Source organism: Triticum aestivum, chromosome 7B (genome assembly GCF_018294505.1).
Source record: "Triticum aestivum cultivar Chinese Spring chromosome 7B, IWGSC CS RefSeq v2.1, whole genome shotgun sequence".
Classification (NCBI taxonomy): Eukaryota; Viridiplantae; Streptophyta; class Magnoliopsida; order Poales; family Poaceae; genus Triticum; species Triticum aestivum.
The window spans coordinates 326,536,094-326,552,791 of record NC_057813.1 but is presented as its reverse complement, the minus strand read 5'-3'; positions in this window follow the sequence as shown (position 1 = coordinate 326,552,791).

The following is a 16,698-nucleotide window of genomic DNA, read 5'->3' as shown; positions in this document are numbered from 1 at the left end:
TGCAACTAGCAATGCTATAAGAGGGGCTGAGCAAAGCGGTAACATAGCCAAACAACGGTTTGCTAGCATGGTGGAGGCTATTCATGGAAATTTGGGAGGCTTGATAAACAAGTGGTAGGTAGCGCGACATAGGATAGCATCAAGACAACTAGCAAAGCAAAGATAGTAGTGGTATCGAGGGTAACAGTCGTCTTGTCTGAAGTCCTGCTAGGAAGAAGAATGAGTCCACGAAGAAGACAAACGGGCGTAGTCGAACGATCCTCACAATCGCAACGAAACAGGAACTATCGAGAAGAAGCACAACTGGAACGAAGCAAATAGCATGGTAAACACACAAGCATAAACATGGCATGATGCACAAACAAGTATGATGCATGTCCGGTTTAATGAGGCATGTCATGGCAAAGTACAGAAACAATACTACAAGTTAAGTGGAGCTAAATATGCAACGAGTTGCATATTGACAAAACACCACATTCAATATTTACTTCTCTCTTGTTTACGCTACTCAAGAATATTAAATGTTGTTAAACATGGCAAGAGGTGAAGCATAAGTAAACTAACTATTTAGGCAAGTTTAAATGAGGCCGGAAACACAAACAACAATTCTGGAAAATCCCCATATGTTGTTTAGCAATTTAATGCAAACAACAATCTCAAACATTTTAAATGTTGTTATCATGATGTGGATGACATATTCAAGTTTTATGCAATTTTAAGAAAATGTTGACATGAGCATGATATGATGCGTTTTGTCACCATGGCGGAAAGAAAAGGGGTGTCACGCAACGCCAACAGAAATGGTGCACAAAAACATTCTGATGATTCGGCAACTCGACGAGATTGCCGGTGAAAAAGAAAGTGTTGGTGTGAGCGTGTCATGCAAGATGGTGGGGTGATCCTGGTTGCCAGGTTCCCATGTGTCGGCGGTAAGGCATACGAGGGTCGTGCATGGTGCAAACGCGAGCATCTCATACAACACATGCATTCGTCCACGGAGGATCGTCTCGGGGTTATACCTTCAAAGCATGCATTTTGAAGCGGATCGAGTTTGTTGAGGGAAGTTGTCATTCATGGACATTGTGGGAAGTAGTGGTACACGTCTCGAAGAGGAACTTGACAAATCCAAGTAACTGGTGGTCGACGGAAGTTGTACACGGCGACGGTAGTGGTACATGGGTCGTAGATGAACTTGACGAATCCTAGTGTCGTCAGGTACTTGGCGGTCTCGGTCTTGTCGGCTCCGTAGGTGGTAGTAGAGGTTCTTAGTCATTCTGGCACTTGGCGAAAATCCCATGTGTGGTTGTTGGACTTGCACTTGGGGTTTTGACTCATGGAACTTAACAAAAAGCATGATGCTAGTGAGGCACTGGAGATGCACATGCAGCAACTTGGTGTGGTTCTGACCACGCATGGTGGTCTCAAAGCCGAGGCCAACAGGGCAGTGGCAGAGGCTGTGTGTCGGGGAAAACGAACACCTATGAGATCAGGGGTGATCCCTTCTATCTTTGGCGGGGAGAGGAGCTACACGAAGAGCAGGTCTAGCAGTCGGCGCAAGGGGATTTTTACCCAGGTTCGGGCCGCAAGGATGCGTAATACCCTAGTCCTGCTTGTGTGTATATATGTGTTCTTGATCTTTTGAACTAGCTGTGGTGCATGCCTAGTCCAAAAAGTCCGAATCCTCTCTCAGTACACCTTGGGCGTCCTTTTATACGTAAAAGGGGTTACCACAGTGGCACACAGGAGGTGGAAAGCGAGCTACAGTGCATGATCTTATTGCTCGGCACCATAGGAAAATGCATTTAATGTGCAACCTATGTGCCCTCTTACTTTATCGGGGATGGCAACAGAAGCCATCCCGCCCACCGCCGCTCTTCCTTGCCTTGACACGCGTCCAGGCTGATGAGGCATGCAGTGCCACGCTGGCTAGCTAGCTGCTGTGTTGGCGCGGTGGTAGAGCCTCCACGAATATCTTCATGCCGCCATGCAGGCGCCTGCTTAGTTAGCACGCTAGTCGTCGCACCGGAGTGGTGGTGAGGTGGCAAATCTTTCCCGGGTGCGGGCCTGGCCGTGGCCCAGCAATCGTCCCCAGCAAGGCTTGCTGGGGGCCTCACGGTCGTCCCCGACAAGGGTCTTGCCAGGGGTCTTCATCTTCTAGTCCCACGTGGACCCGCAGGCTATCAATCTTCATGAAGATCTGCATGTTCCCACGCATGCGTTCCAAAATCCTGGCCTTAACGTTGTCGATGGTGTCTGAACTCTTAGCCTCAAGGGTGATGGCCTTGCTGGTGCTTCGCAGGTTGCCCTTGCAAGTAACTTGTCGGGGCTACGCAAGCCGCCCCAACAAGGGTGTTGCCGGTGGGAGGTCCAACTTCTCTTCTGCTCCTTGTTCTCTGTATTGAGTGTTGTCTTGGTAGTCTTGTGTTGTCGGCGTTTTGGGAACGGGGGTCCCCAGACTTGCCTGCATGCGTCCTGCGGCATGGCTCAAGTGGAGGCCCAGTACAGCCCAGCTTCATCAGCTCAAGATCAAGACCCTCGCGAGGGGCCAAGCCTCACTGGGTGGATGACAGGAAGCTTCCTCAGGAGCAGCCTCATCAGGCGGGCTCGCGAGGAGGCGGAGAGATCGAGGCAGGGGTTCCTCGCGAGGTGCCCGTGACGCAATCCATGACGATCGAGACCAGGCGGGCGCCAAGCGTGCGCCGACCTGCGTAGTGTGCTTTTTTCTCCTTTGGTGCAAAGGGGGCAAGCACAGGCCAAGGCATCAAGCGAAGGCTACCGTTTAGGTGCAACAAGACCAAGACCAGCGGAACGGTAGGATGGATGTCACCATGGAGCCCAAGACGGCGTCACCGTCAGAGTCTTTGGCAGTCGAAGACCAACTTTAGTCAGGATAAGTGTACTAGATGTTCCCCTTCAAAATGGCCAATTGTTGGCGCCCTTCCCGCTCAATATTTGGGAAGAGGCCCAGGGCCTCTATAAAATAGAGTTAGCCACCACAAAGTAGGGGGGAAGAGATTCTGCGTAGACTAGAGAGAGAGAGGCGATTGAACTCACCCAAGCAGTTCATCGCACCAGCTCAAGAACAGCCCTCACGAGGCTGTTCTTCCTTTGTATTGTTCATCATCAGCCCCAGAGGCAATCCACCACACACAAACTAGAGTAGGGTATTACACCACAATGGTGGCCTGAACCAGTATAAACCTCGTGTCCCCTGTGTGTTCTTCTTCCTGGCCTCGATTCCTTGCGAGGCTTCAAGACGTGAGTTGGTAGGAGAGAGATCTTCGCGCGCACCCCAGAGTTCGAACCTCAAGGGTTTGCCGGAACCCGAAATCCGACATTTGGCGCGCCAGGTAGGGGTGCGCCAGAATCCTTCTTCCACCGCCACGCGCTTCGTCATCCTTCGCGCCCATGTCTGACGCTCGCCGAGCCAACACCGAGCGCCGGGCTGCTCTCACGGCCCATGTTGCCCGGATGGCCCCCGCCGGCGGGCCTCCCCGTCATTCCCCGTCGCTTGCCACCCACACTGCCACCGGCCCGGCGGGGAACGAACAACACGTGTCGTCGCTACATCCCTCAGTGCGGAGGGAAGGCCGCACCACCACCCCGTCGCTGACTCCAGCAGGCTCGTCGTCGCACGCTCGTCGCGCTCCCACGAACGTGCACGACGTGTTGCTCCTGGCACGTGAGCTCCTGCACTACCGCCCCGTCGATGACCTCTACAACGAGTGGCTCGTTTGCATCACCGAGCTCGTGAGCGCCGCAGGGGGCTCGCCTGCGCCGTCTCTCTCGCTGCATCGCCCTCTGCCCTGCGCGGGCAACGCAGCTCCGGAGGCACCTCCGCTGCCTCCTCCTCAAGAAGGCACCCTGGGCCCAAGGCGCGCGGCCCCTGGACGAGACCCACCGCGTCCAGCGCCCGCATAGCAAGAAAATAGCTGCCAAGAGGCCCCTCTCCCTCAAGAAGGTGTTCGCGTGCTCCCTGCGCCAGCATGCCACGACCGTGCTCCTGCTCCAGCGCGCCAAGACCCCGCGTTGTTGCTGGCGGCAACGCGCGGAGACCTCCAAGATCAAGCCCTTCATCACCAAAGGCCCCCTGTAGCCACTGCAGGCTGCCGCGCCTTCACCGCCGAGCTGCGCAGCGTGGCCTGACCGGGCAAGTTTAAGCCAGATCTGCCTCCTCGCTACGACGGTACTACCGACCCCGTGGATTTCCTCCAAATCTATGAGCTGGGCATCGAGGCAGCCAACGGGGACGAAAAGGTCATGGCGAACTGGTTTCCCGTGGCGCTCAGGGATGGCGCCCGCACCTGGCTCCTAAACCTGCCTCCCAGCATGATCTCCACTTGGGACGAGATGCGCACTCACTTCATCGCCAACTTCCAAGGCACTCGCGACCGGCCCCCGGCCATGAGTGACTTGCACCCCATCAAACAACAGCCAGGAGAGACCCTGCAAAAGTACATCCAGCGCTTCAACAGCGCCCGCCTCAAGATCCCCAGGGTGACTGAGGAAGCCATCATCTCAGCCTTCTCCGATGGCGTGCGTCACATCAAGATGAAAGAGGAGCTAGCCATCCATGAAGACCTGTGCACATTTCTGGAGCTGTTCAACTTGGTGACCAAGTGCGCTAGGGCTGAGGAAGGGCGCCTCTCCCTCCTTGAGCTTCCAGCTACTGATTTGGAAGAGAAGAAGCCCAAGGTCAAGGACGTGAAGCGCAAAGGAGCGGCTGTGCTCGCAGCGGAGCCAGCCACCAAGCAAGGCAGGGATCAGCCGGAGTCATCCAAGGGCAGCCGGTACTGCGTGTACCACGACTTCCACACCCACCACACCAACGAATGCCAAGAGCTCAGGGCTGTGCGAGATGGACGCATCGGCCGACGCCTCGAGCGCAACGATCAGGGCTATGGCCGAGGAGGAGGAAGAGGTGGAGGATGATGGGAAGACCGTGGCCCTCGCCAAGGGTGGCGTGACCGACCTCGCAAGGACCGCTAGCAGGACCAGCCTCGCGAGGGAGGTTGGAGGGATCAGCCTCATGAGGATCGCCCGCAAGGCAACGCAGGCCTCCCTCCTCTGCCACCACCACCAAGGAGGAATGAGGACCAGCATCAGGACGAGGGGGCTGGGGGCTTCCAGGAGCCGCGCGCAATCGCTTGCATCCTGGGCGGAGCTCAAGCCCCAGCCTCTCAGCGTATCTTCAAGCAGTTTTCTCGCGAGGTGAATGCCATCCTCCACAAGCTTGAGGCCACGCGCCCTCTCAGGTGGTCCACATGTGCCATCACGTTCAGCTCAGTGGATCAGGTCAAGTGTGCAGCAACAGCTGGGGTCCTCCCAATGCTCTGTTCCCCAGTCATCAGCAATGTGCAGGTCACCAGGACCCTCATCAATGGCAGAGCAGGACTCAACGTCCTATCCGTCGAGATGTTCAACAATCTCCAAGTGCCATATGATTAGCTTCAGTCGACCAAGCCTTTCTCAGGAGTCACTGATGGTTCCACTGTTTCGATAGGGCAGGTTCGCCTTCCTGTCACCTTTGGGCAGCACAACAACTACTGCACTGAGCTCATTGACTTTGACGTCGCCCACATTTGCCTACCGTACAATGCCATCCTCGGGTATCCGGCCCTGGCCAAGTTCATGGCAGTGACTCACCATGGCTACAATGTCCTTAAGATACCAGGAAGCGGTGGAGTCATCACAGTCCCCTGTGAGGAAAAGGATGCAGTGTGTTCTCTTGAGCATGCCTTCCAGGCCGCGGCAATCAAAGACCCATATCACAGGAGCGGGAGCCTTCCCGAGGCAGTCCCTAAGAATAGGAAGACTTGACCTGGCCCAAACCATCAGGAGGCAGGCACCTCCAGAGGCATTGCCTCAGAATTCGTGCCCGTTCAAGGGGCGCCACCCTTGGTCGCATAGGAAGGCGCGCCCGATGCCCTCCTCGGGCAAGGCTTGGGGGTTCTCTCCTGGAGGGCCACCGACTTTGCCAAGGTCACGAGGGAGGCGCTCGGGCACCACTTGGAGGCGTGCTTCAAAGCACGTTTCCCTCTGGAAGGTATGAGGCAAGGAGGGCCAAACCCGCAGGAATTCATCATCGAGGCCACTCAGGAGTTGCAGGAGTCAAGAGTCATGCAAGGCAGCCGTCGCTTACCCGCCGTAGCCACCGATCCAGGCGAGGATGGTGGGCTGCGCGTCTGCATCGATGTGCCAGGGCTCAACCAAGCCGCATCTCAGGAGCGCCTCTGGCCCTCGCGCGTAGGGCGTTGTGAGGGTCCACCTCACAGCTACGTTCGCATGCCTCTCGGCCTACCAAATGCGGCCGCTGCTCATCAGCGCCTGCTGAGGAGCATTTTGGAGGCTCAGGTGGTCAGGCATTGCACGGTCCTGGCAGAGATGGAGATGGTCCTCGAGGATCCGCCTGCGCACCCGGAGTCTCCCAAGGCTCCTTGTCTCGAGGGGTCGTGAGGGTCGGCTCCCTCACCGCGCGTCATCTGCTACTTCAGCATTCCTTCATCTCCAACGATATCAGGTGACATCTTTCAAAGTTCCATTTTCAGCTGGGAGCGCCCGTAGGGCTGCATCATTCCCAGGTCGCGTGGGTCCATCCCTGCGGCATGTATCCGTTTTACTTATGTTCTTTGCTTGCCTTGTTGGGGGCGCCCCTCGGGCTGCATCATCCCCAAGCCGCTCGGGCCTGACCTAGTGGCGTTTGCTTTTTCTGCATCTATCTAAATTGATTTTCTCCTTCATGATTGGCCTGCTTGAGATAATCATCTTCTCGATTGACACCTACCTTTGGAGCCGCACGCTCTGGCACGCCGCTTGCGCATGGGCCCGTCCCTGCAACACCGACAAATCTGAGTGGCCAAGCTCTGGCCGCGGCGGCCCCTCATAGCGCCACCTCACCAGGCCCTCAGTGCCCCAATCACTCCCTCGGAGCAACCAATGGTTGGCTGGCAACCGTAATGGCAGACCTTGTTTTCCCTCGTGATTGGTATGCAGGACCCGCTTCAGGAGTAACGTTGGGGGTGTCACAAGCTCTCTCTCCCTCTCTCCGGTACGATCCGCTCGCGCGTTAAAAGGCGGGCGCCTAAGCATCGCGACTCATGGGATCTTACTGGCTCTCCAGCCCTCCCCCCTGGCCTTGACCCATGGCATCGCGACCTGTCATACCATCGGCGGCTGAGCTCGCTCGAGGGCTGGGACCTGAGGATGTAGAGTATGAAGGAAAGTGCAGGGAAGAGGGAAGAAGCTCGTGAGGACCTAACCCAGCAACACCCCAGCTGCCGCCACACAGGCCCAACACCTCGCCGAAGAACTACTCCAAACCTACGAGATAAGTCACGCAAAAGCTAAATCGACTCAACGCTAAACCCTCGCCTATTGCAGCTCTGTCATGGCAATGTTGCCTGCCTTTCTCGCCCAGTGGAGGCTGCTTGAGCACTAAAGGGGACCTGCTGAGCATCGCGACTCAGGGGCTCTTACTGGACCTTGGGCCGCCCACCTGCTGGCCTTGACCACGACATCGCGACGTGGCATATCAGTGATGGCTGAAGCCTTCCTGGGGATCGGGACCTGTCGGTGTAGAGCACCAAGCCCTCATGAGGAAAGAAAGGGGGAGCTGAGCTGGGGCAGAACACGCCTCTCGCATCGATTCATGATAAGGATGTACAATTCACAAATGACATGGCAAGCGCCTTACATACCCCCATGGGGTGTCATTTCGATTCCTCGCAGAGAACAAAAGGTGCTAAGGAGCGATAACTACGCGCGCCTCCGCAGGAGACGCCATCATCAACAGTGGGTCAACAAGCGCCGGCGCCAACCCCATCCGAATCAGTAGCACCGACGGCCTGATGCAGCCGCCCCGCTCCGGGCGCGACGTGAGCTCGGGGACTCGTAGCTGTCGTCGCTTGTATCCGGAGTCGCGTGAAGCTCGACGGAGTTGCTGGTCCCTCTGGCTCCTCCACTGCTGCCTGAGGAGCTGCTGGGGAAGCGGTTGGCAGGCCTGGTCCTCGCCACTCCGATGCCCCGGCCGCCTTCCTTGGGGCAACACTCCAGCCGGCGTCCTTCCGCGTCGAAGACCTTGAAGAACATCAGGAGGCGCCTGAAAGTGCTAGTTATTGACTAGAGGGGGGCGTGAATAGGCGATTTTTATGAAAGTCTTCAAAACATGGGAGTTTCAAAGACAAACAGGAGAAACAACACTATTCATATGCAACGGAAGGTTGACTACACTAGACAAGCCATAGTCAAGTATTCAATAAAGTGAAAGCATGAAGACTATTAGCAGCTAGGTCGTAATGATCAGGGTGGAAGATAGTATGAAGCCAATCAGGACAAGTAGTCAAACAGTGAAGTTAAACAGATTATGCAAGCAGACAATGACTTCACGAAGACAAACTATAAGTAAAGAGAAGTGAGAGATAGAACCAGTAGCTTCAGCAAGACAGTTGTTTGTTCGACCAGTTCCAGTTGCTATGACAACTGTACGTCTGATTAGGGAGGCTGACATTTAACTCAGAAGACCGCGTCTTCACCTTATTCCCCTTGAGCTAAGGACACCTAGTCCCCGCCCAATCACTCTGGTAAGTCTTCAAGGTAGACTTCCAAACCTTCACAGACTTCGTTCACCAGCAATCCACAATGACTCTTGGATGCTCAGAACGCGACGCCTAACCGGCTGGAGGATTCACAGTCCTCAAGTGTAACAAGTCTTCATATCATGCGGACAAAAAGACTTCAGTGATGCCAAACACTCTCTGGGCTCTGGGTGGTTTGGGCTTTATCCTCGCAAGGATTCTCTCTCTCAAAGGCTTCAGAGGTGGGTTGCTCTCAAACGACAAAAGCCGTATCTAACTCTGAGCAGCCACCAATTTATGGTGTAGGGGGTGGGCTATTTATAGCCACTGCGCAACCCGACCTGATTTGTCCGAAATGACCCTGGGTCACTAAGGAACTGACACGTGTCGCAACGGTCAGATTTCAAACACACGCGGCAACTTGACTTGGGCTACAAGTAAAGCTGACTTATCCGACTCTGGATAAGATTTGCTCCCATTGTCTTTGCTCTAAGACATAGGATTTGGTTGAGCATCACTTCAGTCACTCTGAGTTTGTTCACTTGGACCCCACTTAATAGTGTGGTGGTTCCTATGACTCAACAAAGAAGAAAAGGAAACAACGAAACCACTAAGTCTTCATGCTCCATAGTCTTCACTCAGTGTCTTCTCATGTCATAGTCTTCAATGTGAATATCTTCACAGACCACCATTGTTTTTAATATCTTCACGCATTTTTAGGGGTCATCTCCGATAGGTAAACCGAATCTATGAGGGGCTACTACCTGTGTTATCCTGCAATTCTCACAAACACATTAGTCCCTCAACTAGGTTTGTCGTCAATACTCCAAAACCAACTAGGGGTGGCACTAGATGCACTTACAATCTCCCCCTTTTTGGTGATTGATGACAAACTGGTTGAAGTTTTCAACGGGGATAAAAGTATGTGAAATTGTAAAGGATTGAGGCATTGTCTTCATAAGTGGTAAAAAGGCTCCCCCTGAAGATGTGCATATAAATGTTTTGCGTTGGAATGCAAATTCACATGGCAGGTTGTACTTGTGGAGATCCTCTTCACCATATGAAGACAATTCATCATGCATGAACAGATATACAGGAAAAATGATATGCATAATGAAAAATGGACGTCTGCGGAATGATTTCATGCGGGATTTATCATCGCATATGCGGAATTTATCGTCGCATCACACAAAATAGTAGAAAAAGTAGCAGACGACCATCGAGTTTAAGTGTTACAACTCAAAGAACCAAATGTATCAAAAACGAGAGTTGTAAACACTAGGCAAAAGTATAGCAACCACCCATATGGACCCGCTTGAAGACTATCAACATATGCTTCTCCCCCTTTTGTCAGTAAGGACCAAAAAGGTTTGAAGACATAGTCGCTACACGTTCCCATGAGGAGTAGGTGAAGCAGCAAGGTCGTCGTTGGGGTTTGGTGGTGCAGAAGAACTTCGGCAGTGTCGACACACGTTGTGGGTGGAGCCGGTGAGGTAGCATCATCGGCTTCATCAATAACTCTGGCGCGAACAGGGGCTGCGGATGAAGAGTACTCTGGATCTTCAAGAGATGGGGTTCGATGTAGAACAACATTCCTTGGAGGAGTGGAGTCGAACTTGAATCTCTAAGTGAAGCCATCGTCTTGAAGATCAGCTTCAACACTTAGCAATGTCAGACTCTTCCAGGACCTCTGAGGGAGTCCTAGATTAGGGGGTGTCCGGATGGCCGGACTATGACCTTTGGCCGGACTCCCGGACTATGAAGATACAAGATTGAAGACTTCGTCCCCTGTCCGGATAGGACTTTCCTTGGCGTGGAAGGCAAGCTTGGCGATATGATATGAGGATCTCCTCCCATTGTAACCGACTCTATGTAACCCTAGCCCTCTCCGGTGTCTATATAAACTGGAGAGTTTCAGTCCGTAGGACGAACAACAATCATACCATAGGCTAGCTTCTGGGGTTTAGCCTCTCTGATCTCGTGGTAGATCAACTCTTGTACTACCCATATCATCAATATTAATCAAGCAGGAGTAGGGTTTTACCTCCATCGAGAGGGCCCGAACCTGGGTAAAAACATCGTGTCCCTTGTCTCCTGTTACCATCCGCCTAGACGCATAGTTCGGGACCCCCTACCCGAGATCCGCCGGTTTTGACACCGACATTGGTGCTTTCATTGAGAGTTCCTCTGTGTCATCACCTTTAGGCCCGATGGCTTCTTCGATCATCAACCACGACGCGGTCCAGGGTGAGACTTTTCTCCCCGGACAGATCTTCGTATTCGGCGGCTTCGAACTGCGGGCCAATTCGCTTGGCCATCTGGAGCAGATCGAAAGCTACGCCCCTGGCCATCAGGTCAGGTTTGGAAGCTTAAACTACATGGCCGACATCCGCGGGGACTTGATCTTCGACGGATTCGAGCCACGGCCGAGCACGCCGCACTGTCACGATGGGCATGATCTAGCTCTGCCGCCGGACAGCGCCCAGAGCACCGCTCAGGTGCCCGCTCCGACCATTAGCTCGGAGTCGACTGCGCCAGTCGGGGACGGAGGTTGGACGCCGCCCCAGGAGCCGCAATCTCTACGGCGATAGAGCCGAATACAGGCGAGGCCCGTGACTCCAAGGTGCCGGACTCCGTTCCGGACTCTAAATCTTCCGCACCCCTTCCGATCGAACCCGATTGGGCTCCGATCATGGAGTTCACCGCCGTGGTCGTCTTTCAGCACTCACCCTTTGGCGATATCCTGAATTCACTAAAGTCTCTCTCTTTGTCAGGAGAGCCCTGGCCGGACTATGGTCAGCACGGTTTGGATGCAGACGATGAAGAAATTCGAAACCCACCCACCACCCACTTTGTAGCCACTGTCGACAATCTAACCGACATGCTCGACTTCGACTCTGAAGACATCGACGGTATGGACGCTGATGAAGGAGACGACCAAGAACTAGCACCTATAGGGCACTGGAAAGCCACCTCATGACACGATGTATACATGGTGGACACACCTAAAAGAAGCAACGACGAGGATCAAAAGGGCGCAACCAGGGATAGCTCCCTCGAAAAACAATCAAAGCGGCGGCGTAAGCGCCGCGCCAAGCCCCACCTCGACAGAGACCCAGCCATAGAGCAGGGCGAATCAACGGAAGACGAACATGCCATCAAGCAACCATCCAAACAGGGCGGACAAACCGAACAATCCGTCCACGTGAAAGATAATAGTCCGAACAACCTCACGCCGGACAAGTCGCTGGAACACCAGAACCTCCACCAAAGGCTCGTCGCCACTGCACGTAGCCTGAAAAAGCAGAAGCGGAAGCTCAAAATAGCGGAAGATGCACTCAGAATCAGATGGGGCAAAGTACTCAATAACGCACACAAGTACGGCAACAGTCATCACACAAAGAGCTATCCGAAGCGGAAATTACTACCGGAATCTGATGAAGAGGCCTTAGAGCTCCCATAGTCAAAAAACGAGGAAGCCACCAGGTCGGATAGACGACCCCATGATTGATCTCAAGCGAGAAAGGGCGCTGCACTCAATACGGCACGCGATCTGCCCAAGGATTCCCATCAAAAACCGGTCCAACCAGATCCATCTACGGGCCAAGAAAGCAAGCTCCAGTGAGCAATGCAACGCAAAAAATATCCGAACATCATGGCACACCTACATATAGGGGCGCCGCACATCCCCTATGTTTTACCGATGAGGTACTGGATCATGAATTTCTAGCGGGATTCAAGCCCATAAACATAGAAGCATACGACGGAACAACAGACCCTGGAGTCTGGATCGAGGATTATATCCTCCACATACACATGGCCAGAGGAGATGACCTTCACGCCATAAAATACTTACCCCTTAAACTCAAAGGGCCAGCCCGCCATTGGCTTAAAAGCCTTCCCGAAAACACCATCGGAAGTTGGGAAGAGCTCGAGGATGCTTTCTGGGCAAATTTTCAAGGGACCTAGGTCCGACCTCTGGATGCAGATGATCTGAGTCATATACCTCAGCAACCCGGAGAGTCAGCCCGGAAACTCTAGAACAGATTTCTTACTAAAAAGAATCAGTTAGTCGACTGTCCGGACGCCGAGGCCCTAGCAGCTTTCAAGCATAGCGTCCGAGACGAATGGCTCGCCAGACACCTCGGCCAAGAAAAGCCAAGAACAATGGCCGCATTAACAAGCCTCATGGCCCGCTTTTGTGCAGGAGAGGATAGCTGGTTGGCAAGAAGGAGCACCAGCGACCCAAGTACATCCGAACTCAGAGATGGAAACGGGAACCCACATCGTAACAAAGAACAGCGTCGGATTAAGGATAACAGCCCGATGAGCACGGCAGTCAATGCCGGATTCAAAAGCTCTCGGCAAAATCAGAAAAAGTCGCCCCCAAAGATGACAGGGACGAGCTATCTAACCTCAACAAAATCTTGGACAAAATATGTCAAATCCACAGTACTCCCGGGAGACCTGCAAAGCACACCCACAAAGATTGTTGGGTCTTCAAGCAGTCCGGATAACTCAACACCGAACACAAGGGGCTCGACACACCAAGCGAGGATGATGACGCACCCCACAAGCAGAACACCAGAGAACAAAAGAAGTTCCCACAAGAAGTCAAAGCAGTAAATTCACTTCAGATGACAAAAGGGAAAAACAGAACGGCGCTTACGAAGATACGCGCCATACGGCCTGCCCCAGAGGAGCACCGCCATTGGTTGTTACAACCAATCACCTTTGATCATCAGGATTACTCCAGAGGGGTCCGAAACGCAGGCTAGACTGCCTTGGTCTTGGATCCGATTATTGACGGACTCCAATTTACACAAGTCCTAATGGACGGCGGCAGTGACCTAAACCTGTTATATCAGGACACAATCCGCAAACTGGGGGTAAACCCAGCAATAATTCGCCATGGCAACACTTCCTTTCAAGGAGTCATGCCGGGCCAAGATACCCAGAGTATGGGTTCCCTTTCGTTAGAAGTCATGTTCGGCTCACCCGACAACTTCCGAAGCGAAAAGCTAACCTTCCACATCGCCCCATTCATAAGTCGCTATCAAGCGCTACTGGGACGTGAAGCTTTCGCCCGCTTTAATGCAATACCGCATTATGCATCCTTTACACTCAAAATGCCCGGTCCACGAGGCATCATCTCATTAAAGGGAAATATCAATTGATCCCCAAAGTACGGGTAATGGTGCGGCCGCCTGGACAGCCGCACACTAATCCAGCCCTACTACCCCAGACATGGCTCGACGAGTCCGGCGTAAACATACAAAGGCTTAATAGCCGAATAACCCTGTACAAGGGGCTCCGCGTGTTTACACCAGGAGACAACACGGCTCAATTTTGCTCATGTCTCTGTATTATATTTTGTTTATTTTAATACAGATTTCTCGCACGATTATTTTTTACTAAGTTCCTCTATTTCGCAGACGAAGACCGTGCTACGCCCGTCCAGGATACGGCACAACGGAGACATAGGCGCAGACGTGCAGTAGGGACCCGTTTTAAAGATTCTTTTCAGATTAAGACCCTGTGTAAACCTTTTTTACTGTCTCTTGTTGATAACATCCCCCGGTTTTCGCTATAACCGAGGAGGAGGCTGGCGTCTTGGCATGTGGCCACGCCAGAATTTTGCACGTACCTGGACACCAGGGGCTTTTTTACCAAGGGCTTTGGTTTGGCCCGTCTTCATAAAGACCGAATACCTTAGGGAGTGTTCGGCGTCGCGAGTTTGGCCTTATATGCATCAGCACCGAATCATGTCTTTGGTCAAATGTTGGGTTTGCCCGGCTCCTGTGTATTGCGGCCTTACATTCCGCTCTATCGGCTAAGGCGGCACTAGGAGAACTACTGCGATTGTGCCCCGGTTCGGCCAGGCGAGCACCCCAGTAGAGAAAGTTGAAAACTGACTATCATGATATAGCGAGAGACTGGTCAACCACTCGATGACTCTCGGAATCTTTAGGATTCCTCCGCATTAACGAAGGGCCGCTTCCCGGTCAGGCACACACGCGCCCCGAATTCGGGCGGGCGCGGTGCCCCTAGGGGCTATTAAGTAGCCCCATTGTCAAACTCCTATGGCTAAGTGGAAGTGATAAAGCACTATAGTCCGGTTGCCTAGTTCGCTGCGCTATCACCTCCTTTGTAGGACCAAGACGTTGGATTAAGTGTGAAAAGGCGCCTTTTTGCGAACACCCCCGCATTATATGCGTGGGGGCTGAAGCCAATGACTGCCATCTTTCAGGTTATATACACATATACATTAACGGCCTCACAGGAGGTATTATAATTCTTGCAAGCACAAGTATAAAAAGCTTTTATATTCTATCAAAATATTCATTTTACAATAGCACATGCTATTCGAACACAACATCCTTCGAGCACTGTGCCTCTATTAAACGAGCGCCCGGAAGAACTTCCTCAAAGTAGTGCTTGGCAGGTACTCGGCTTTCATCTGAATCCCAGGATGCAACAACACTGGCCTTCATATCCGCCCAGTATGTTTTGACACGGGCAAGAGCCATTTGTGCACCCTCTATGCACGCCGACCTCTTCATTGCATCAACATGCGGCACCGAGCCAAGGAACTGCTGCACCAAGCTAAAATAACTCTTCGGCTCTGGCTCTTGCGGCCACAAACGACTCGCAACATACCTCATGGCGAGTCCGGATAACCTGTTCAGCTCCGCCTAGGCGGCCAAATGGTCGGATACCGAAAGTGGGCATTCTGGATTGTGAACTGCGACCAAAAAAGTTCTTCCAATTCATGGTCACCTCGACCTCGGAAGTGTTCGGTTGCGTCTGCCGCACTCGCTGCCAAATCCAGATAAGTGTTTTCCGCACTCCACTGCTGGTCTAACGAAGCATACTTAGGATCCCCGAACTTCATCCGCAGCATATAGGGCTTTCCAACCGTGATATCTCTGGCCTGACGTAGCTCCTCCTTCATAGCTCTCATTGCAGAGCGAGTATCCTTGGCCTCGACAGTGATCTTTTCAAGGTCCTTCTAAGCCACCCTATCTTCTTGTTCAAGAAATTTACAGCGGTTGGTAGCATCCTTCAATTTTATAGCCATCTCGGCTATTACTTTCTTGCTCTGGCAGTGAGCAGCATGTTCGGCTTTTAGCTCTTTAGCCGCCTTGACGACAGCTGCATCACTTTTCCTTGCTTGCTCCTTGGCTCGGGCAAGTTCCGCCCGAAGGTTCTCCATGGTAGTAGCACCATCTACATTAAGCACATATCTTATAAGGCACGAGCATCGAACTCCTCTTATCATATGTCTTTGGAGCATACCTTGTGCATCGTCTAGCCGCTTATTTACAAGCGCAATGTCGGCATCCGCCACGTCAAGTTGCCTCTTTAGCTCGGCAGATTCATCAGTCCGGCTAGCCACCGAACGCCTCGCCACCTTCATAAAAAGGTGACATATTATACCTGGGGTTATGATCCTCTGTGCAGCGTCACTTTTGACGACACACAGAGTCTCAGGGGCTACTATTTATACAGGGCGCATTTTATATGTGCGGCTCTACCAAAAGGTACACCTTTTCACGTACCTCAAAGCCTGTCAGTAAACTCCTGGCGGCCTCGTACAATCCGCTTTCCGCGGATGAAATCCTTCCTATCACCATGTTCATCAACATACGATGTTCTTCTGAGATGGACGCTCGCTCGAGCAGATCCTTCAGCCCCTCCGACCGCGCACCAGAGGGTGCCGGACTAGCCTGACGACCTTTTTCAGGGTCCGGACTTGGAAAAACCCTCCGGGGCGACACCTCGGGGTCGCCTGCCTCGTAAGACGGTGCAACTAGGGGAGGCGTTTCGCTCTCAATCATCTCCGGACGAAGATCCCCTGAAGATGAGCTCTGCTGAGAAGGGTTGAGATCCGAACTGCAAGGTAATATTTCGGTTATCTTCCTCAGAAATTAAACAGGGATGTCACTCATTTTGGAACCCCTCTCTTTACTTACGGCTCGGAGGAGAGCTGATCCCCTTGAGGGCGCAATGCGGCCGGGGCATTCTCCGGCGCCGGATCCTCTCGCGAAGATTTCTTCCCCCGTTTTGAGGTCATCCCCTCCGGGTCTTTAGAGGCAGTCCTTTTCTTTCCCGGGTTGTGGGA